General features: G+C 43.1%; 1 non-coding gene across 1 annotated transcript; it reads left to right on the top strand.

Annotated features, from left to right (window-relative positions):
* The first annotated feature begins 15,183 nt into the window (after positions 1-15,183).
* On the top strand, positions 15,184-15,300 carry LOC122044547. Its single transcript, XR_006129585.1, has one exon. It is a non-coding gene; the product is annotated as a U5 spliceosomal RNA (small nuclear RNA).
* The last annotated feature ends 9,117 nt before the right edge of the window (positions 15,301-24,417 follow it).

Genomic DNA, 24,417 nt, shown 5'->3' with positions numbered 1-24,417 from the left:
AAATCTACAAAAGATGTTTTAAAACTTTATTACACTGAAAAAATTTATCATTATAACACTTTCTACTTAGACACTTTAACTTATTCTCATCTATAAACTCAATATTATTTCAAGAAAAAATAAAAAATTATTCCAACCTAATAGTAAACTCATTAGTTATGCCAGGTAAATTTTTCTTATACATCCAATTCCTTCCTTTATGTATTTTTTCTGTTGCCAAATTTAAAATTATTAAAATATTAACTCTAATCTAATACAAATAAAAGCTAATACCTCATCAACAATAGTAACATAATTAATTGCTGCTAATTTGATATAACAATAAGTATTATTAAAGTAACAAGTGTAGTTATATCTAAAGCCGGTGAACATCCGCTATCAATGAATAACCATTGTTATAGATATACCTAAATCAAGTGAACAAACTTTAAGTTCACACTAAATAGAGACATGCACATACAAATATTACGAAGTCAACAATCAAATATAAGGGTGCACAAATAAATACTTTTGGTAAACTAAATGAATATCGCAAAAAATAATGGCCTCAAAACGTGTCTGATCACTCAACCAAGATTATGCGTGCATCCAAACTGTTGGTGCGGGAAGCATCCGACGATCGAACCTTAGTTTTGATAATGGCAAAGGATTCAAAGTTAAGTTAGTGTGTGATCTAACATGTTTGAATAAGTGTTTCAGGAAAGTCCTAACTGCGGTTAGGCAAAGGGAAAATCCTAAGGGGTGGTAACCTTAGGTCCTAGGGGGCGGTAACCCTAGGTGAGGGAAAACCCTAAGGGGTGGTAACCTTAGGTCCTAGGGGGCGGTAACCCTAGGTGGAGAAAAACCCTAGGGGGCGGTAACCCTAGGTTCTAGGGGGTGGTAACCCTAAGCGGAAAGTCCAGTCGGTCTGGAGGACCGGACTGGCATTAGGTAATCTCTCCTGAGAGGAGTAGGTGAGGATGCGTTCCCCGTAGAGGGAACAGTAGGCGTCGAGTCGACCTAGGGTTTCCGGTTAGGAAATCCGAAGTCAGACCCGGACAGTCCGAAGACTGTCGTTTATTCTTTACTATGTTTTATCAGATTCTAACGCTGTCTTGCAGGGTATTTTGCTCGGACTAACCTTGTTTTGCAGGTGAAGAACCTGCTGGAAAAAGGAAGGTCCGGGCGCCCGGGATGGATCCGGGCGCCCGGGATGTCCGGGCGCCCGGGATGGATCCGGGCGCCCGGGATGTCCGGGCGCCCGGGACCAAAGTTTATCCCTGCCGCGACTTCGCCACGTGGAGCATCCCGGTTGGTTGGCCACGTCACACTCCAGGCGCCCGGAAAGGATCCAGGCGCCCTGAACCTCATATAAAAGGAGGGTTGAGGTGCAGCTTCAAGAACAACAATCTTCTAAGCTTTCTTTTGTGAAGTGCTGCATACGAGACGACCTTGAAGTGCTACTACTCGACGTCGACAACCCAAAGCTCAGACTCTTTGATCTGTTGTTGTCGGTATTAGTTTACTTATTGCTTTAATTGTAATTCAGATTGTAACTTTTACGAATTATAGTTGTTGCCCACCGGAAGCGATCAAGGATCGCGGGCCTTCGAGTAGGAGTCGATCAAGGCTCCGAACGAAGTAAATCCACTGTGTTCATCTGCTTGTGTTTCTTTCATTTCCGCTGCGTTTTTACTCGAGTGTTTTACGACTTCGATAAACGTATAAAATAGCCACGAGCATTATTCACCCCCCCTCTAACGCTTTCGATCCATCAATTGGTATCAGAGCGGGGTCATTTTGAATTGGTGCAACCACCATTCAAAATAATTTTTCGTGGTATTTTTATTTTCGGAGTCGATTAGAATTTAGCCTCATAACTAAATTCTAAATCCTTCTCGCTCGAATCGTTTTTTTTCTCTCGGAATTGGTGCAACACCATCCAGTTAAGTTCGGGTCCAATTTTTTTCATTTACTACTAGCGTGACCAAGTCCCGGGACATTTTGTTTTTTCGCTAGGTAAAACCGAAATGACTCTTCAAGAAGGCTATAGTATCGCCCTCCACTATTCACCGGAGACGACTTGGTACTGGAAAGGTCGGATGGAGGCATATCTCGCACTCACTGAAGTCCGGATGATTGTCAAAGGATTCAAACCGCCAACCGACACCACCGCAAACCACTACCGTGACGAGGACCGGATGCATCCTTGATCAAGAAAGTGGAAGCTAATGCAAAGGCAACCGCACTCTCCAGGCTGTCAAAGGAAGAACTCAACCGCGTCGGCCCCTTAAGAATTGTGGGAGAAACTAATTGAACTTCACGAAGGGACATCCGACACCAAGGTAAGTAAAGAGATATGATTTTAATAAATTATTTAACATCAAATTGCAGGAAGGTGAGCACAACTCCATGCCCGAATTCAAGATCCGCTCAATGGTCTTCATGCGATCGGACGGAAGGTAGACAACCGGACATCATAAGGTATTCTCTAAACGCTTCCCAAGGAACACCTTGTGGGCATCCATGGTAGATGCCTACAAGGTCTCCAAGGACTTGTCTACCATTAAATTAGATGAACTGTTTGAATTCGAACTTCACGAACAGACTAATGCACCGCCGAGAAAGGGTTGGCTTTGGTTGCAGGAAGGTAGATCTCGTGAATCAAGAATCAAGCGGAGAACCGAACATGAATCAGAAGAACCAGATTCGGAAGACGACGATGAACTTACAACCGAGATAGTCAACTTAGTTAAGAAGCTCTGCAAAAGAAGGGCTTCAATAAGAAGGATCTCGGAAAGGCCATCCGTCTAAAGAAGCCCAACCAAGCTCGACGGTTAAATTCAAGTGACCTACTACGGATGCAATCGGAAGGGTCACATCAAGGCAAATTGTCCAACCGTAAGGATTCAAAGAAACCCAAAAGAAAGAAGGCATTGAAGGCAACATGGGACGAGTCTTCTTGAGGAATCCGGACGACGAAGAACAAGAATAGACGAACTTTCTTGCCTTGACAACCCGGACTTCACCAACGGATCCGGAAGTGAGGACGAATCGGGCCGAGTCCGAGAGAAGCCACGATCCGCATCCGCTTCCAGAAGGGCCCTCTGTAAGTAAAAGTCGTTTATACAGTTTAATCAATTATTTAATGCATAAAGTAGCAAAGTCCAAGATTCGAATTAAAGCGCTTCTGAAGGAGGTAACACTTCTTAAAGAAACGCATAACAACCAATCTTTAACTGATCAAGTTCAGATTGGAACCTCAACTCAAGTCCAAAAACTTGAGGAAGAGAATTCCAATCTGAAAAGTCAAGTAAAAGATTTAAAAACTACCCTAGAACGATTTTCCTTAGGATCCAAGAATCTTGACTTGATTCTTGGAACACAAAGGACAATCTATAATCGAACTGGACTAGGATATAAAAAGAAATATAAATCTTACCTATCCTTAATAAACAAACCAAATAGAAAAGTGGTCTAAGCATGGGTTGCCAAATCCAACCTGATCAATCAAGTTGGACTTGGACAATATTGGGTCCCTAAAGATCAAATACATTACCTCAATAGACCTTATCGAGGCTATGATCCAGGGGGAGCTAAAATAATTAAAATTCAAAATTAATTATCAAACTTAAAAACTCGAAATTAATATTAAACTTAAAATTAAAATTCAAAATTCAACTCAAAATTAAATTTGAAATTAAATTCAAAATTCTTAAATTCAAAATTCAAAATTAAACTCAAAATTAAAATTTAAAATTCAACTCAAAATTAAATTCAAAATTAAATTCAAAATTCTAAATTCAAAATTCAAGATTAAATTCAAAATTCAAAATTAAACTCAAAATTAAAATTTAAAATTAAACTCAAAATTAAATTCGAAAACAAATTCAAATTTCTAAATTCAAAATTTGAAATTAAATTCAAAATTCTATATTCAAAATTCGAAATTAAATTCAAAATTCTATATTCAAAATTCAAGATTAAATTCAAAATTCAAAATTAAACACAAAATTAAAATTTAAAATTAAACTCAAAATTAAATTCGAAAACAAATTAAAAATTCTAAATTCAAAATTAAATTCAAAATTCTATATTCAAAATTCGAAATTAAATTCAAAATTCTATATTCAAAATTCGAAATTAAATTCAAAATTCAAAATTCGAAATTAAGTTCAAAATTCTAATTCAAAATTCGTAATTAAAATTCAAAAATCAAATAGAAGGAGGGTCCAGAATAGCTGGCAACTCCGAAATCTATTTACCCGACAGGGTAACCGAACTTAATCTACCCGAAATGGGTAAATAAGGATAGATTAAAATGGTTAAAGCTTAACTTGAAGCACAGTACTGGTGAAATTTTTGGATGATAGTACGTTGGGAAAACTTGGGCATCGCATGTCTAGGAAGATATGGCTTCGACCTGGTGCATTTGGCCAAGTGGAACCAACCGAAGCTACCCTTAAATGGATCCTAACTAGTTAGACCAAGGTTTAGTATTAAGCTCAATGGGTAGGACTATTTGGGAAACCTCGAAGGCATGGTTACTTTAATGAGCTCCTTGTGACTCACCATAGCCCAGAAGTTTATCCAAAGAACGCTTACTTGTTGAACCCAAAGCTAAACCCGAATCTAACATAAAGTTAAACATAACCCTATAAATTGAATTAATTCATCTCACAAAATAATAGGAGCCCCTGATTGAAAACATACATCGGGTGAGATGACTAAGAAAATTTAAATATTCCTCCAAAATTACTTAAACTAAATTTCAAAGCAAATTAACTTAAACAATTTCAAAATTGAATTAATTTAAAATAATTCTCAATTAAACATGTTTAACATCAAGTTTACTTAAGCATCTTTAAGTTAATTAAAACATTAAAAAAAATTAAAAAAAAATAAACGAACAGAAGTCAAAAACCGGGGGCGGGCGCCCCCGGTATTCAGACCCCGGGCGCCCGCAGCGAACCCGGGCGCCCCGCCTCACACGACCCCGGGCGCCCGGAACAGGTCCGGGCGCCCGGACTCCCTTATATATAGGGGGCAGGAGGCGCCCCCTACCCTTGCACCCAAGTCTTCCTCCTTAAAGCTTCTTAGCTCACTTGTGAAGACTTTCAAAGTTAAAATTTTTCGCGGTTGATACGGAGTCGTGACTCAACCAAGGTCGTCAGTTCTAAAAATTATTACAATGGCTCCTTGGTAAAATTTTTTATCCCCTCCTAAACTTTATTTCTTATAATGCTTGTTTATTTCCTAGTGTAATATTAATTTGAAATTTAGGAAGCGTTCCAAATCTGGTGCTGGGCCCTCTACACCTAGCATTGACCCTAGGTTTCCCACCGACGAACTTAGGATTAAGTTTATGTCAACAAATTACATGGCCATTAGAACCAAATGTATAGATAGATCGTTTTTTCTACGCTCTTGTATTCCAGTCTCCGAGGCTATAAACCACTATAGGTTGCGAAATCTAGTTGAGTGCACTAGCCCAGTAAACATAAGTTTATGTGCCGAATTTTACAACAACCTAGTGAAAGTAGACGACTACTCCTATACTACTAGGGCAGCTGGCACGGATATCGCATTATCTCCCACTACCATTCGTGAGTTTCTAGGGTTACGAGAGTCACCCTGCACCTTTTTATGCTATCCCCCTAGGGAGCTACCTTTTGGAGATCCCTACTCACATATTACCCTCGATACGATCTATTCGTATTTCTTTGAGGACCAACGTGATCCCACTGAGACCCAGTTTAGGTCCCTTAACCTTAGAATTCAGGACTACGCCCTTTATAGGGTTCTAGTACTTTGTATTTTACCGCTGACCACTCACGACATTGCGGTGATGCGTTCATTTCACTCCTTCCTTCTCTATGCCATGTGTCTGAGGTTAGACATAGACATCAGCCTACACATCTTTTCCACTATTATTTACGCATCTGGATACGTGACCAGCAGACGGGTACATATGCCTTACTGTCACATCCTGACAGCTTACATGTCCTCATTGCACATTGATGTCACCGAAGGTGACATTCGTCACATGACCGAGTTTGACATCATAGGAGCTAGGAACTTTTCCCTAGCAAATATCCATATAGACGATGAGGGTACCATGTCCTGGCGTAGGGGGGCACAGCACCAGCAGGTGGAGGAGGCAGAGCATGATGAGTTCATGTTAGCACTATTTCCTTAGGAGGCTGCTCCTGCCCCACCACCACCTCGAGCACCACACCCAGCTCCCCGCACTCTCGCTGATCGAGTCTCCAGACTAGAGAGGGCTATGTCGAGTCTCCAGCACGAGAGCTCCGAGTTTCATCAGTCCATGCGGCGAGAGGTCTCCGATCTTCGACGAGCGGTCCGACAGGAGGTCTCCGACTTACGACGAGACGTACGTCAGGAGCTCTCTGACCTGCGCCGAGATCTACGAGAAGACGATCGGGCTCGTCACACTGAGCTCCTGACACTACTCCGGTCGTTGGGTTCCGGACCACCTCCCTCATCATCTCAGTAGCTTCTACTGTAGCTCTATTATGACTCTAGTACAGCTTGTAGCAGTTCTATTATGACTCTTTTATCTATGTCGACTTTTGAATCTGATAGATTGATTTACTTCAGGCTTGATTGACTATACCTTAATCTAATATATTAGTCTTTTAGTCACATTTTTTTATAACTTCTAGGCAAAACTGATTTTCCAAAATCCCTACTTTACTAGACTTTCAAAAGTTGGATTTAGCCTAGGATCTCCCCCTAGAAATCATGTTCCCCCAGGACTCAGCCAGAGCATCTCACAAACACCTAGATTCACCTTGATTGTGTTTGTAAAACATAGAAAGGTGTGAGATGCATAGGGTACAGCCTGGACTCAAGAATGCTTATTTCTGTGCATCAATGTGAGTCTGGGCGTTAAATATGTGCTTAACAGTAATCAAATCAAGTCTTCTAGCCTTAGTCAAATCTAACTGGATCAATTGACTTGACTTGACTAACCAAGTGAACACTGTTGCCCTCTAGGCAATCAGCAAGTAGCTAAACGGTTAGACAGTTGGTGAAGGAAATAATAAGTTTAAGCATGTCTGTACTTAAGGAATTTGATATCTGATCAAAACAAATCTTTACTCATGCTTGGACTTTAGGGCTCTGATACCTTACTAAAACTTAATAACAAGCTGTTAAGAAATAAGGTTATCGCTTCTCCCTTGCCTTAAGTATTTTTGAAATACATTTCAAAAACATTCCTTAAGCAGCTTTCTCAAAAATCTTCTCCAAATTTAAAACTTTCAAGTATTACTTTTAAGTTAAAAATTTCTAAACCAGTATTATTTAAAATTTTAAAATTTTTTTTTCCTTGGAAATTTTCTTTAAACCTGATTATTTTCCTTCAAGAAAATTGTTGAAATTGAAAATCTTGTTAGAAAATTTCTAAATTTGAAAATTTTGTTTGAAAATTTTTGAAGTTGAGAATCTTGCTATAAAATTTCTAAATTTGAAAATTTAGTTTGAAAATTTTCTGAAGTTGAAAATTTTGTTTAAGAAATTGAAAAGTCAAGCTTTTTTTCAAAACTAGCTTATTTTTGATATATGGCAAAGGGGGAGAGTAGAGAAATTCAAAGAAAGGAATAAAAATAGAAATTCAAATTCAAAGAAAGAGTAGAGAAATTATTTTAAAGGGAGCTTGTATTAAGGGGGAGCAATGTTTATGCTTATTTTGCTATCACGCCTATCTTGTTTCTTGTGCTTATATATAACTGCATATTTTTTACTTAACATTGAATTTCGGTTGTCATTATCAAAACGGGGGAGATTGTTGGTGCGGAAGCATCCGACGATCGAACCTTAGTTTTGATAATGGCAAAGGATTCAAATTTAAGTTAGTGTGTGATCTAACATGTTTGAATGAGTGTTTCAGGAAAGTCCTAGCTGCGGTTAGGCAAAGGGAAAATCCTAAGGGGTGGTAACCTTAGGTCCTAGGGGGCGGTAACCCTAGGTGAGGGAAAACCCTAAGGGGCGGTAACCTTAGGTCCTAGGGGGCGGTAACCCTAGGTGGAGAAAAACCCTAGGGGGCGGTAACCCTAGGTCCTAGGGGGTGGTAACCCTAGGCGGAAAGTCCAGTCGGTATGGAGGACCGGACTGGCATCAGGTAATCTCTCCTAAGAGGAGTAGGTGAGGACGCGTTCCCCGTAGAGGGAACAGTAGGCGTCGGGTCGACCTAGGGTTTCCGGTTAGGAAATCCGAAGTCAGACCCGGACAGTCCGAAGACTGTCGTTTATTCTTTACTATGTTTTATCAGATTCTAACGCTGTCTTGCAGGGTATTTTGCTCGGACTAACCTTGTTTTGCAGGTGAAGAACCTGCTGGAAAAAGGAAGGTCCGGGCGCCCGGGATGGATCCGGGCGCCCGGAGGTCCGGGCGCCCGGGACCAAAGTTTATCCCTGCCGCGACTTCGCCACGTGGAGCATCCCGGTTGGTTGGCCACGTCACACTCCAGGCGCCCGGAAAGGATCCAGGCGTCCTGAACCTCATATAAAAGGAGGGTTGAGGTGCAGCTTCAAGAACAACAATCTTCTAAGCTTTCTTTTGTGAAGTGCTGCATACGAGACGACCTTGAAGTGCTACTACTCGACGTCGACAACCCAAAGCTCAGACTCTTCGATCTGTTGTTGTCAGTATTAGTTTACTTATTGCTTTAATTGTAATTCAGATTGTAACTTTTACGAATTATAGTTGTTGCCCACCGGAAGCGATCAAGGATCGCAGGCCTTCGAGTAGGAGTCGATCAAGGCTCCGAACGAAGTAAATCCACTGTGTTCATCTGCTTGTGTTTCTTTCATTTCCGCTGCATTTTTACTCGAGTGTTTTACGACTTCGATAAACGTATAAAATAGCCACGAGCGCTATTCACCCCCCCCCTCTAGCGCTTTCGATCCATCACAAACAGGGTCGTACGTGGCCCAACCACCCGAACAGGGTTTAGCATGCAAACACCTTAACTTATTCAACTCAAACACCTCAACTTTTTCTTATCCATGAACTCAACATCATTTCAAAAAAAAAAGTAAAAAATTATTCCAACCTAATAATAAACTCATCAGTTAAACCGTGACGTTTAGGTAAGTTTTTCTTATACATCCCACTCCTTTCTTTTTGTATTTTTCCTATTTCTAAATTTAAAATTATTTAAATATGAACTCTGATCTAATATAAATAAAAGCTAATACCTCATCAACAATAGTAACTTAATTAATTGTTGCTAAATTGATATAATAATAAGTGATCCTGTCCGAACGCTGAATCAACGGACGCTGGGCACGTGGCGCTCTCCTCGTTGTTGACGCAGATCCCCGACCGGTCACACGGAGCTCCGGTGAACCTGCAAAGAAGTCGGGCCGGGAAGGAGTTCCCAGCGACGACCCTCCGACGCTCAAGTCAGGCAAGTGGACAGCAAAGAGGTGGCTCCGAATATCAAAGAACGCGTACCTCCGGCGAAGGGTGAGGACCCTTTATATAGAGCTGTGAAGAGGCTCGGGCACACATACCGAGGTGCATACGTGTCCTCTGTCCATACCTCGGTATGGGCTTGTCAGAAGAGCTTACCTGACATCATACTGCTACAGTCTGAGCACATCTATGATGGGATAGCGGGATCCTCTGTTGTAAGATCTTGCGTATGGCCTGGTCGTTGAACATACCCGCTGTCAGGAGATGTTCCCCCGATGTTTCCTTTGTCCTTTTGTCTCTTCTGTTCCTGCGCCGAGCGACCAACCGCTCGGCAGGCATAGGTCCGACCGGGCGTAGGTATCGGTCCGACCGGGTGCTCGGCTGAGAGTGTTCCACAACAACGATGCTTTATGCTTCGACCAAGCGGGCTATCAGCTCGGCCAGGTGACCCTTTTCACTATGAGCGTCGGAAACCCGCCCATGGTCGGGTTGTCTTCCGTTCGGCCGGCATCCTTCCGTTCGGCAGGGCATCCTTCCGTTCGGCCCGGCATCCTTCCGTTCGGCCCGGCATCCTTCCGTTCGGCCCGGCATCCTTCGTTCGGCGCGAACTTGGGGTTGACCTCCACGTGTCCTTGACCCTCCGCCCATGAGGGTCCCCCGTCCTTACCACCGGATCACATGCCTCCCCTTCAAGTCTAGTCGAAGGAGGCGCATAGTCCGACTGACTGGACGCGCGTAGTGTCGAGCGGCGCATCCAAGAAACCATCCTCCGCTTCTCCTCGTTAATCGCCTCTCATCCCACCTCTCTTGCGTTTTGCAAGGGATTTCTCACGAAGTGTTTTGTATAGCTAGTCCGCTCGGCTGAATATATCTCGTTTCGCAAATGGGATTTTCGTAAGATGTTTACGGGGTACTCTTGGTAACCCGCCCGCTTGCACACTTGGTCCGCCGGACTCGCTTAATTGAATACATGCATGGCTTTAACTGGAATTACCGCTAAACAGCATTACTTCCGGCCGGAGGGTTTATAGTCGCCGGTCCGACTCTCTATATTTAACGTCGGAGCTCGACGGTCTTCCGGCCGGAGGGTTTCTAGTCGCCGGCGCGACTCGATTTTTAACGTCGGAGCTCGACAATCTTCCAGCCGGAGGGTTTATAGTCGCCACGACTCGATTTTAATCTTCAAGCTCGGGATCTTCCATCCGGATGATTTATAGTCGCCTCGACTCTCGATTTTTAACGTTGGAGCTCGACGCGGTCTTCCGCTCGGATGATTTATAATCGGCTCGACTCTCGATTTTAACGTCGGAGCTCGGCGGTCTTCCCCTCGGATGATTTATATCGCCGGCTCGACTCGATTTTTAATGTCGGAGCTCGACGGTCTTCGCCGGATGATTTATAGTCGTGGCCGACTCGATTTTAACGCCGAGCTCGACGGTTTCGTAGGAGGGTTTATAGGACGGTTCGTCTCTCGATTTTTAACGTCGGAGCTCGACGGTCTTCCGCTCGGATGATTTATAGTCGCCGGCTTGACTCTCGATTTTTAACGTCGGAGCTCGACGGTCTTTCACTCGGAGGGTTTATAGTCGCCGACTCGACTCTCGATTTTTAACGTCGGAGCTCGACAGTCTTCCGGCCGGAGGGTTTATAGACGCCGGTTCGTCTCTGATTTTTAACGTTAGAGCTCGACGGTCTTCCGCTTGGATGATTTATAGTCGCTGGATCGACTCTCAATTTTTAACGTCGGAGCTCGACGGTCTTCCGCTCGGATGATTTATAGTCGCCGGCTCGACTCTCGATTTTTAACGTCTGAGCTCGACGGTCTTCCGGCCAGAGGGTTTATAGACGCCGGTTCGTCTCTCGATTTTTAACGTTGGAGCTCGACGGTCTTCCGCTCGGATGATTTATAGTCGCCGGCTCGACTCTCGATTTTTAACGTCGGAGCTCGACGGTCTTCCGCTCAGAGGGTTTATAGTCGTCGGCTCGACTCTCGATTTTTAACGTCGGAGCTCGATGGTCTTCCGGCCGGAGGGTTTATAGTTGCTGGTCCGACTCTCGATATTTAACGTCGGAGCTCGACGGTCTTCCGGCCGGAGGGTTTATAGTCGCCGGTCCGACTCTCTTCGCATTCGAGCATTTGGCTCGGATAATTTATATTCCCGGCCGAACGGCGCGGGGTCTTCATAATGCATGATTGTAGCTACCCACTCGGTCCGCCAAAATCATGCCTTTGCTTTGTTCTAATATCTTTTATTCCTGCATTTCAAGTATAAAGCCGAACGGAAAGAATATATCATATATTACATTTGCCACACCTTTCGCCCCACCTGGTGCGCTTCCCCTTGAATGTCGATCGGATCGTTATCTCGGCCCCTTGGTGAGATGTTCTCCGGTCGAAACTCGGCTTCCGCTTGGCCTCCTGACTCTGACGTCGCTTGTTGCTCCATCCGCTCGGCTTGCGCCTTCTATTTCTGTTGCTCCACAAGCTTAGCTGCTCTTGTCTCGATTAGAGCGTCGAGCTCCTCTGTGGAGAGCATCACCGAGTGCTGTCGTCCAGCTTCGTCCATTACTTCCGGTCGGATGCAGGAGCGTTCCCACAGACGGCGCCAAATTGATCCTGTCCGAACGCTGAATCAATGGACGCTGGGCACGTGGCGCTCTCCTCGTTGCTGATGTAGATCCCCGACCGGTCACACGGAGCTCCGACGAACCTGCAAAGAAGTCGGACCGGGAAGGGGTTCCCGGCGACGACCCTCCGACGCTCAAGTCAGGCAAGTGGACAGCAAAAAGGTGGCTCCGAATATCAAAGAACGCGTACCTCCGGCGAAGGGTGAGGACCCTTTATATAGAGCTGTGAAGAGGCTCGGGCATACATACCGAGGTGCATACGTGCCTTCTGTCCATACCTCGGTATTGGCTTGTCAGAAGAACTTACCTGACACCATACTGCTACAGTCCAAGCACATCTATGATGGGACAGCGGGATCCTCTGTTGTAAGATCTTGCGTATGGCCTGGTCGTTGAACATACCCGCTGTCAGGAGATGTTCCCCTTATGTTTTCTTTGTCCTTTTGTCTCTTCTGTTCCCGCGCCGAGCGGCCAGCCGCTCGGCAGGCATAGGTCCGACCGGGTGCTCGGCTGAGAATGTTCCACAGCAACGATGCTTTATGCTTCGGCCGAGCGGGCTATCCGCTCGGCCAGGTGACCCTTTTCACTATGAGCGTCGGAAACCCGCCCATGGTCGGGTTGTCTTCTGTCCGGCCCGGCATCCTTCCGTTTGGCCCGGCATCCTTCGTTCGGCAGGGCATCCTTCCGTTCGGCCCGGCATGCTTCCGTTCGATCCGGCATCCTTCCATTCGGCCCGGCATCCTTCGTTCGGCGCGAACTTGGGGTTGACCTCCACGTGTCTTTGACCCTCCGCCCGTGAGGGTCCCCCGTCCTTACCACCGAATCAATAAGTAATATTAAAGTAGCAAGTGTAGATACATCTAAAGTCAATGAACATCCACTATCAATAAATAACTATTGTTGTAGATATACCTAAATTAAGTGAACAAAGACGAGTGTCTCCAAATATTTTAAGTTCATAAAGATATGCACAAATAATATAATATTACGAAGTCAACAATCAAATATAAGGGTGCACAAATAAATATTTTTGGTAAACTAAATGAATATCACAAAAAACAGTGGCCTCAAAGCATGTTCGATCACTCTTCCAAGATTGTGTGTGCATCCAAATAGTGGCCCAACCACCTGAACAGGGTTTATCCCACGGTCAACCGAGCTCACGACCAGGAATGAGTTTGCGGTCAGCCAAGCTCATGGCTGAGGTTGAGCTCGCAGTTGGGACTGAGCTCACGGTCAGATGAGCTCACGACTAGGGCTGAGCTTGTGGTTGGACTGACCTCATGACCAGGGAGGGAGGTAGCGGTTGGGTTGAGCTCACGGCCAGGGAGGGAGGTTGTGGTCAGCCTCATGGCCAGGTTGAGGTGGTTGTTGAGGTTGCGGCCAAGCTGCAGCGGCGCTTGAGGTCACGCTCGACCTCAGCGGCATGGTTGAGAAGGTGACTGTTGCACCTCGCCATGCTAGGTCGGAGAGGGGAGGGAAAAGGAGAGGGGAGAGAGAGGAGCTTATGTTGTGTGCTTCCCGTGCTGGAGAGAATTGGAGATCGCCGCACCTAGATCAGGCCGATGTCGCGTGTAGGAGAATCAGAGATCATGATTTTAGGGTTAGGGTAGGATTTTAGGGGAATCCTTAAATTTAGTGACAATTTTAGAATTCATCGTAAATTTCGATCGCAAGATAGTGACTAATTTTTTTTCTGTCACTAAATTTGCAATGAATTTTAAATTTGTTGTAAAATTGGCAATGAATTTTTAATCCGTTGTAAATTTTGAGATGAATATTGAATTTATTGTAAAATTTAGGAATGGAGTTGAAATTTATCTTAAATTTTGTGACAAATTTTGAATTTATCACAAATTTAGTGACGGAAATAAGTTTCAGCCACTAGAATAGTGACTGGATTAAATTTCAGTCGTAAAACAGTACCGTTATAAATTTCGATCTCTACATTTGTGATAAATTTTTCAACGAATTTAAAATTCATCGCAAATTTTGATTGCAAAATAGCGATCGAATTTTTTTAGTCGCTAAATTTATGACATTTTAAATTTGTTGTAAAATGAGCTATGAATTTTTAATTTATTGCAAATTTTACAACGAATATTGAATTTGTTGTAAAATTTAGGAATTAAGATGAAATTTATCCTAAATTTTGTGATAATTCTAAATTTAGCGTCCAAAATACATTTGGGTTGTAAAATAGTCGCCTATATAAATTCTTTGTTAAATTTGCAATGAATTTTAAATTCGTTATAAATTTTGTAATGAATAAAAAATTCATCATAAATTTTACGACGAAATTCGTCATTAATTTACGATAATAATTGTTAGCCATATATTTTCCGAGGAAAGTTTTTTTTTTCTTGCTATTTTTACAATGATTTTTTTTAATATTGTTACTTTTTTTTTGCAACGATTTCTTTTTTTTCGTCACTATTTTTGTTGTTGATTTATGTAAAATTGTTTTAGCCGCTAAATCTATGTTTTATTTTTGTAGTGTTTCCTTTGCCATGCTTTGATTACTCCCTGATCCAGCAAACTCTACTGGAAAATTTCCAGATTTCTTCATCGATTTTCAAAAAAAATAAACCTTTCTCTTATTTCAGACTTCTATTATTCCAAGAGCCTGTTCTCAAGCTCCATCAACTTCGTCTTGTCATCAGATGGCGGCGGGAGGGGACTGGGAATGCTGGGATTTGCGAGCTAGCTAGGGTTTTGCGGCGAAGGTAAAAATGGGCGTTTGGTTTGCGTTATTGGGCGAGGGATCAACTTCCTCTTGTCATCACATGGCGGCGGCAAGGGACTGGGAATGCTGGGATTTGCGAGCGAGCTAGGGTTTTGCGGCGAAGGTAAACATGGGCGTTTGGTTTCGGTTATTGGGTGAGGGAGGAAGAGACGCGCGTTGAGGAGGCCGTCGAGTAGCAAAGGAAGGGAAGTGTGCGAAGGGCACAAGAGGGAGGCGGATCTGAGGAGAGCCATATGGTCGCAGCGTTGAAGGTCCATTAGGCTTGTTATGGTCATGCCGATTGACTGAAGTTTAGCTAGTTTTTAGTCCCACATCGTCCGTAGTTGTTGCTGCTTCTTTCGAGAAACATTTTAAATTGGTGCCAATCCTATTGTGAAAATTCACGCAGCTGCGTGGTGAATACAGAGCGAATTATTCTTTCGCCTTTTACTAAAGAACACCGTGTGTTCGTCACTTAAAGCAGCATACGCTTATTTTTGGAGGGGTTTCTTGAAAAAGAGCCCTACTAAATGACATGGAAATTTTGTATTAGTATTATCAATTTAATTATATTCAAAAGACAAAATATAATGTTTGAAACGATTAATTAATGATGGGACGACTCCAGTTTTATAGTGAGATTTCTCAGTGGTCATTGGGATTTTCTTGGTTTGTGTATATATATCTAACAAACTAACAAAGGTAGGTCTTGGTCAGACGACTCCATTACATGTTTAACCGAATTATATAAGTCCAAATAATTTAATATGGCCATGAGTACGTTTCTAAAATTTTCAGTGCGCAATTAATAATATTTTAGGAGCCTAATCATGTGCTTTACAATCATACTGTTCCATATAAATCTTTTCCAGACAGCCTAATAATAATGGTTACTAATAGATATTATTATCTATATTTAATTTTGAGTGCTTCTAGATGAATTAATGTATGAATTTTTTTTAATAAATGATTGACTTAATAATGTTAGGCGGATGAGTTATTTGTTGGAAATACTTTCTAATTTAAATTAATATTCAATGAAAAATTTAAGACGGATTGAATTATCATCTTTAAAATTAATTGGTATAAATTAAATACTTGATACAAACTTCCTACAAGCTGCGAGCAAAATTAATTGGCATAGTTGCCAGAGTTATGGGGTTCGTTCCTGAAGAGCTTTTGTGTCACTTTGCTGCCGAGCTCTAAGTTCCTAAATTTCCTACAAACTGCAAGCAAAGCACCCCACACAGATGAATCAGGCTATATTGGCATTGCATCAATGGATTGCAAGCAAGTCTACCATGGAAGCATAGTACTTGAACCCCTCATCAACAAGTTCATTGTGGCTGCAAGCTGACAGAACACTTACAAATGTGATGTAGTCTTAGGTCGATCCCTAAATCCACCATTTCATCAAACAATTTGATCACTTTTGTATCCATGCCCATGTTGTTGGAAAGCAGTTATCATGGATGTCCAAGCGGACCACATTTAACTGGTCCTTTGCCTCATTGAAGGTCTGATATGCATCTTCCTACCGCATTTTGCATACATGGTGATCAAGAAGCTCCCATCACATTGGTTTTGGGCGCATGCTATTTTCACTGTCAAGGAATGGACTGCAACACCCTGACCCCATGAAACTAGCATGGCCAAAGATTAGAGTAAGGTAGAAGGAGGTTTCAGCTGGGAAAATTCCCTCTCCCACTATATCTAGCATGGACAAAACTTGGGGTAAGGTAAAAAAGGAGGTTTCATTTGGGAAAACTCCCTATCCCATTATATGTACAAAATAACCATAAGCATCTTCGGAGCAATCACTTTCGATCCAACCCATCATCATAACATTCCAAGTCACAACATCTCTGTGGAGAATCTGTCAAACACCTTTTCAGCTTCTTCCAAGCACCCACATTTGCAGTACATGTCAATGAGTGAGTTCCTCACATAGGCCAAAGACGACTCAAGCTTAACCGTCAGGTCGTGTATCGCTCTTCCAAATCTGATGCTGCACGCATTTGAGCACATGCTCAGCATGGTGGACAAATTCAACTGATTCGAGCAAGGACCCATCATCGTTCAACAACGAGTGAAAAGCCTCCATAGCATCGCAGTCGAGCTTGATGTGGACAAGCCCCACAATCAACGTGTTCCAAGAGATGAGGTTCCTCATAGCCATTTTGTCGAACACCTTTCAGAAAATCCATGACGCGGCCGCACTTCACGTACATGTCGGTCAAGGCACTGGCAACATAGACAGGGTCGCGGCGCCATGCCGGAGAGCGAGGGTGTGGACCTAGTGGCCGAAGCGGTCTGTGTCGGCACCGGTGCAACTAGGAAGGACGACAGAGAAGGTGTGGGAGTTGGGAGCGAGGTCGACGGAGGCATCTATTGTACTTTAAATAATTATGGTTGTTCTAGTCAATTATAGCATCTATTGTACTTTTATTGACATAGGAAACTCAGTCAATATCATCTTCAAACAAGCATTTGAGCAGTTGTAAATAGACCTAAGCGAGCTTCAACCCATGATAACTTCTTTATATGAGTTCACAGGTAATGAAGTTCAGCCACTTGGCTAAATAAAGTTGGCTATATCCTTGGGAGAGGAGCCCCTAATGAGGACATGCCAATTGACTTTCATAGTCGTGGACGCCACTTCATCCTACAATGTTATTTTGGGCGGTCGACCTTAAATGAATTTCAGGTGATTATCTCGACTTTTTGCCAAAAAATAAAATTTCCTATGGACGACCGGGTGGGGGAAGTCAAGAGGGATCAGCTAGTAGAACGCAAGTGCTACGTAGAAATTGTCAAGACCGAGGCCAATTCCGTCCGGAAGATACAATAAATGAAAGTCAACACCATTCGAGAGGCACCAGCCACTCTAGTCTATGAAGAGAAAGAGGAAGTTCAGATTCGACCAGGCCAATCGGAAGCCACTACCCAAATAGCGGTCGACCTACCTCAAGAACTTAAAGCAAAGCTTGTTGCGTGTTTAACACGTAACAACGATATTTTTACTTGGGAGCCCAAAGAGATCACTGGTGTCTCTCCTACGGTCACGGAGCACATACTCCATGCCTTTCCTGAAGCTCATCCGGTCAAACAGAGAAAAAGAGACTTCGAAGTGTATTAGAATAAAATCATCCGAGCAAAAGTAGATAAGTTGGAGACTAGATATATCTCCAGAGGTGCAGTTCCCGAGTTGGTTAGCCAATGTAGTCATGGTGTCCAAGTCAGGAAACAAATGGAGGGTTTACATCGATTTCAGAGACCTCAACAAAGCTTACCCCAAGGATTACTATCCCTTGTCAAGAATTGATCAGGCAGTAGATTCGACTTCTGGATGCGAGCTAATTTGCATGTTGGATGCCTATCAAAGTTACCATCAAATACCGCTCGCCAAGGACAACCAGGAGAAGGTTAGCTTCATAACTGCTGAGGGTGCTTACTGTTACAATATTATGTCGTTGGGACTTAAGAATGCAAGTGCTACTTACCAACGACTTATGAATAAAGTGTTCCGGAAGTAAACAGACAAAATATCAAAGTTTATGTGGATGACACCCTTATCAAATCCTTCCAACCGGCCGACCTTTGTTGTGCCAATGTGGAAGAAACTTGCCAGACTCTAAGGCAATACCGGCTACAACTCAATCCTAGCAAATGTTTGTTCAGAGCCATGAGCGGGTGGTTCCTGGGATATGTTGTGACCGAGTGAGGGATAGAAGCTAACCCAAGCAAAGTTCAAGCCCTTCGAGACATGGCTCCCCACGCAATCTGAATGAGGCACAAAGACTGACTGGCCGGATCACCGCCTTGTCACGCTTCATCTTTCAGTCGGTCGATCGAAGCTTGCCCTTTTTTAAGATACTTCGCGAGTGACCAAATTCCAATAGGATACCGACTGTGACAAAGATTTTGAGGAGCTAAAGAATTACTTGTCCACCCTGCCTATACTTACTAAACCAGTGGCGGGTGAACCTTTCTAAGTGTATTTGTCAGCCAATGAGCACGTAGTCTGGTTAGTATTAGTGAGGCAAGAGGGAAAAGACCAACAACCCGTATACTTTTTAAGTTATTTATTAAAAAGAGCCGAGTGTCGTTACATCACACTCAAGAAATTAGCGTATGGATTAGTCTTAGCTGTTTGAAAGTTACGTTCTTATTTCCTTTCTCACCCTATCTGTACTTACTAATAGCACTTTGGGTCGAGTACTTGTTAACCCCGAAGCCTCAGGAATATTGATAAAGTGGACCACTAAGCTCAGTGAATACGATATATAGTATCAACCCCGAGTGGCCATCAAGGCTCAAGCTTTAGATGATTTCCTAACAAAGGTGCAAAACCTCGAGCCTAAGGGAACTTGGAAAATATACATGGATGTGTCCTCTACCCGGCAAGGCAGTGGAATAAGTATTCTTATGGAAGCACCTCAGGAAGATAGAATGTAGCTGTATGTTCGGCTGAATTATCAGGCTACCAACAAGGAAGCAGAATACGAAGCATTGATAGCTGGCCTGCAAACCGCCAGGCATGTGGAAGTTTCTCGGGTTCTAATCTATTCAAATTCTCAGTTAATTACTCATCAATTATTAAGTAATTTTGAGATCAATAATGAGCAGCTAAAGCTCTATGCAGAAGCATTTAAGAAACTCAGAACTAAATTCTAGGAAGTAATTATACAAAAAGTTACTCAGACAGAGAATTAGACAACATATGATTGTTGGTGCAAGCTGCACCAGAATCAAACCTGAGTTTTGATGTTGTCAAAGGTTCAAGTTAAGTCTTGTTATGATCTAACAAGTTCACTGAGTGTGCAGGATGTTTACTCAACCGGGAAAGTCCTAGCTGGAGGCTAGGCGGAGAAATCTTAGCAGGTCGTGGAACCCAGGTGCAAGTCCAAGTGGGTTGAGGCTTGGCAGAATGATCGAGAGGTCTGGAGGACCGAAGATCGAAGGAAAAGTCCTGGGGAGCCGATCAAGGCTGAGTGAAAAGTCCAAACTAGATCTGGATGATCAAAATTTGGCAGGTAGGTTGAGGTAAACAAACTGGAGGAGCGACAGTGAGGTCGGGTTCCCGAAGGGAACAACCTTAGGTCGCTGATCCAACTGAAGAAACCGGAAAGGTTTCTAAGTTGAGATCAAGAACAGTTCTATTGTTCTTTTATTTCTCATTATTATACTATTGTGCTAATATCTGTGTTGTAGGTTGTTTTGGTCTAACATCTGTGTTGCAGGTTATTTTAGTCTAACACTGTCTTGCAGGTTAAGTTGGATCGGTCGACCGAACCAAGTAAGATTAGCACGTAAGTCAGTCCAGATCAGAACTGAGCCAGAATCGGATCAAAGCCTGATCGGTCGACCGAACCGTAAGATCGGTCGACCGAACCATGATGACTCAGCCTAGCCAGTTCATCAGCACCGATCAGCAGCAAAGGAAAGATGGGCTGATTGGTCGACCGAACCCAGAGATCGGTCGACCGATCCAATCAACTTTAAAGCTGCATTAAATCAAGATCACGACAGATTCTAACGAACAAGAAAAAAGCTTGTTCGGTCGACCGAAAAAGGGGTTCGGTCGACCGAATCATTAAAGACCAGTAAATGCAAAAGATTGAGCCAGCTTCGAACTTCAGCCAGAAAGGAAGGGAGCAGGTTCGGTCGACCGAACAGTGGGATCGATCGACCAAACCTCCAGTACATCTATAAAATCAAGCTCGAAGACAGAGGCCAGGGTAACAACTTTCTGATAAAATATTCCTGCTCTGCAACCAACTTGTCCTCATCCGTGCAGCAAGCTACACCATCCGGAAGTGCCGACCTAAGCTATATTTTCATTTTAAGTTGTCGGTAAAATTTATTTTAAGCTTGTATTTGTATTTCATTTAAGCAAGATAGTAGGGTGTTACTATCTTGCTCCATTGTACGATCTGCTTCTTTCCGAAGAATTTCGGAAAGAAGAGTTATAGTGGTTTGCTCACCGGTGTGGTCAAGGACCGCGAGCCTTCGAGTAGGAGTCGAGCTAGGCTCCGAACGAAGTAAACAAACTGTCTCTGTCTCTATTTACTTTCTGCTGTGTATGACTTTGATTTGAAAGAAAAGAATAGTTTTAAAAGCGCGATATTCACCCCCCCCCCCTCTATCGCTTCAAACGATCTATCAATGATTTGGTCAAATTAGCTTCCTCTATAGTTCCATGGACCCTAGATAAACTTGTAAAACAGACACTACTAATAGCTCGCACTGAACGACAAGCCGACCTTGAATGGCAGAGTGACTGGAGAACACTGATCATCTTGTTTCTACAGCAGGGGATTCTATCGGCCGAGGGAGAGCAGATATGTATGATTAAGAAAAGGGTTGGTCGATTCACTATGATTATAAATGAGCCTTCTCATGTCCTTTACTAAGTGTGTCGGACCGGATGGCGTGTAATACATTTTACAGGAGGTGCATCAAGGTTCTTGTGGAAGTCATGCCAGTAGTCAGTCTCTTGCTTGAAAAGTATTACTGGATGGATATTTTTGGTCTACCTTACAAGCTGATGTAGCTCAATTAGTAAGAACCTGCTTATCCTACCAGAAGAACCAGGACATCCCACATCAGCCCCACGAAGTTGTTAAAAACTTTCATTGTCTCCTGTCCATTCGATCAGTGGGGTATGGATATAGTAGAGTCTTTTCACTTAACGCCTTCCTAGAAAAAATTCTTGTTAGTGACAATGGACTATTTCTCTAAATGGCTAAGGTCAAGCTATTAGCTAAGATACCCGAACAGATAGTTATCAAATTCATATGGCAGCATATTATTTGCATATTCTGAATTCCGCATAAACTAGTTTCAGATAATGGAAGACAATTTGAGAGAAGAAAAATTCAGGAGTAGTGTTCAACCTATGGTATCATCCAGGCCTTCACATCTGTGTCTTATACCTAGAGTAATGGTCAGACATAAGTGATAAATAGAGAGATCATCAAAGTCCTCAAAACTAAATTGGACCATGTCGGAGGAAGCTGGTCGATGAGCTACCTAGTATATTGTGGGCATATCGTACAACCCCTCGAGAAGCGACAGATATAACCCTTTTCACCGAATTTATAGTGGTGAAGCAGTGGCTCTGGTCAAGATCAACGTGGAATCTGATCAAAGGTGGTTGTATGATAAAGATAATGTTGGCCGGCATCTTATGGAGCTTGATCTGATAGAAGAAGTCAGTGACAAGACGACAACTCGGCTAACGGCATACCGTCAAATGATGAAGCAAACATATAATAAAGGAGTTATCCCCCGATAGTTTTTAGGTTGGTGATCTGATCTAGAAGAAGGTCAAGCCGGTTAGGGATGTTAACAAGCTGGAATCACATTGGAGAGGACCATACAAAGTGGTGCAAAAGCTTGCCTCAGGCTCCTATTATCTCGAAGATACAGAAGGCAAAAGGTTGGACCGGCCCTGTAGCGCAAATCATCTACAGCCTTATAAGGTTTGAAAAGTACACTTGTAATTTACTTGTGTATTATGTAAACTTTTTACACTTAATGAGAATACAGGCAAATTTATCTAAGAATTTCTTCAAGTTCTAATGCCCCGAGTCTCCGATCAAGTTAGTCCCAGACTCCTGAGCCACTGACCTGGTTATAAGCGAGCATATTCTCGTGACTACAAGTTCTAAGCCCCCGAGTCTCTGATTGGGTTAGTCCCAGACTCCTGAGCCACTGGCCGGATTATAAGCGAGCATGCTCTTGCACATACAAGTTCTAAGCTCCTGAGTCTTTGATTGGGTTAGTCCCAGACTCCTGAGCCATTGGCTGGATTATAAGCGAGCATGCTCTCATGCCTACAAATTCTAAGCCTCCGAGTCTCTGATCGGGTTAGTTACAGACTCCTGAGCCACTGGCTGAGTTATAAGCGAGCATGCTCTCACGCCTTCAAATTCTAAGCCCCCGAGTCTCCGATCGGGTTAGTCCTAGACTCATGAGTCACCGACTGGGTTATAAGAGAGCATGCTCTCATATCTACAAGTTCTAAGCTCCCGAGCCTCTGATCGGGTCCGTCCAAGACTCTCGAGCCATCGGTCGGGTTATAAAAGAGTATGCTCTCGCACCTACAGGTTCTAAGCTCCCGTGTCTCCAATCGGATTCATCCCAGACTTCCAAGCCATCGACCGGGTTATAAACGAACATGCTCTCGCACCTTCAAGTTCTAAGCCCTCGAGACTCCGATCAGGTTAGTCCCATACTCCCGAGCCACCGGTCAGGTTATAAACAAGCATGCTCTCGTGCCTACAAATTCTAAGCCCCCGAGTCTCTGATCAGATTTGTCCCAGACTCTTGAGTCATCGGCCTGGTTATAAGTGAGCATGCTCTCGCGCCTTCAAGTTATAAACCCCTGAGTCTCCGATCGGGTTAGTCCCAGACTCTCGAGCCACCGGCAGGGTTATAAGCAAGCATACTCTCGTGCCTATAAATTTTAAGCCCCCAAGTCTCCGATCGGGTTAGTCCTAGACTCCTGAGCCATCAACCGGATTATAAGCGAGTATGGTCGTACACCTTTACATTTTGGACTCTTAAAATTCCCCCACAAGTTTTAAGTATAAGGGGTTCATTTTATTAATCGGCCTGGTTATTACGCTCGACATCATCTCGCCCTATTTATTATTTAGTTTGGTAATCAATTATGAGGAGCACACTCAAAGGTCATACCATAAATAAATTAAGGGTTGTAATCCTTCGTCCTAGTCATTCTGCTTGGTGTTAGCATCTCGTCCAGCATATTATGCAGCCTGGAGATCCCTTCTAAGATACATTTGCTCGACCTAATTCTTTTGCTAGGTGTTATTGTCCCAACCAGTCTATCAGGCAAATTATCGAGTATTTTCAGAAGAATGCATATAGAACCTATTTGGCAAAAGATACTGGTGATTTTGAAGATATATGAGAAAATAGGTGTAATTTAATAATATTTTATACATGTTTTGACATTTAAAGTTTACTCCCTTTAGTGATTATGCAATATGAAAAATAAATTTAGCCAAATCTGCTCAAGAGATCCTTCGGGAGCTCCCTGAGGAGTCAATGATGATCTATGGTTTGTCGAGGAGGATCAGTTGATAAATATCCATCCTCCCATAGTTGAAGGGTGACCCCTTCGGCTGCATAGGAAAGTGTTCTCGAAATGCACTGGCAAATTTCTTATCGGATTCATTGGGAGACTCGAGATAGGACTTCTGTCTAGCCTCACAACGCTCATCCTCCCCAACCTTGAATGTTTCTAGTTCAGTTTTTGCATAGTCCAATTTGGCCTGTAGTAACTTCAGCTGGGCTTCTTGCGTATCTAATTTACTTTGTTGTTCCAGTATCACCAAGCCCTTGGAAGATAATTCATCGGTTGGCTCAAAGGGTATGGATGCATGAGAAAGTCTCAGCCCCTCCAGAAGGATATTTTTCTAAGCCAGATCGGAAATGTCCCTAGCCCTCATTGAAGTTTCTTCTTGGATCTTGGATTCGCAATTTGTAACAAGATTTTTAATTTTTGTCTTGTCCACTTGGTAAGAATCCGCCAGTAGTTGATATTCCTTGAAAATTGCCCCATGTTTGAGAGAAGCTCGGCTTGAGTTTTCACTTCTTCTTGCAAGTTG

Source organism: Zingiber officinale, chromosome 2A (assembly GCF_018446385.1).
Source record: "Zingiber officinale cultivar Zhangliang chromosome 2A, Zo_v1.1, whole genome shotgun sequence".
Taxonomy (NCBI): domain Eukaryota; kingdom Viridiplantae; phylum Streptophyta; class Magnoliopsida; order Zingiberales; family Zingiberaceae; genus Zingiber; species Zingiber officinale.
Note: the sequence above shows the minus strand (reverse complement) of the source record. Positions and strands in the feature narration are given on the sequence as shown.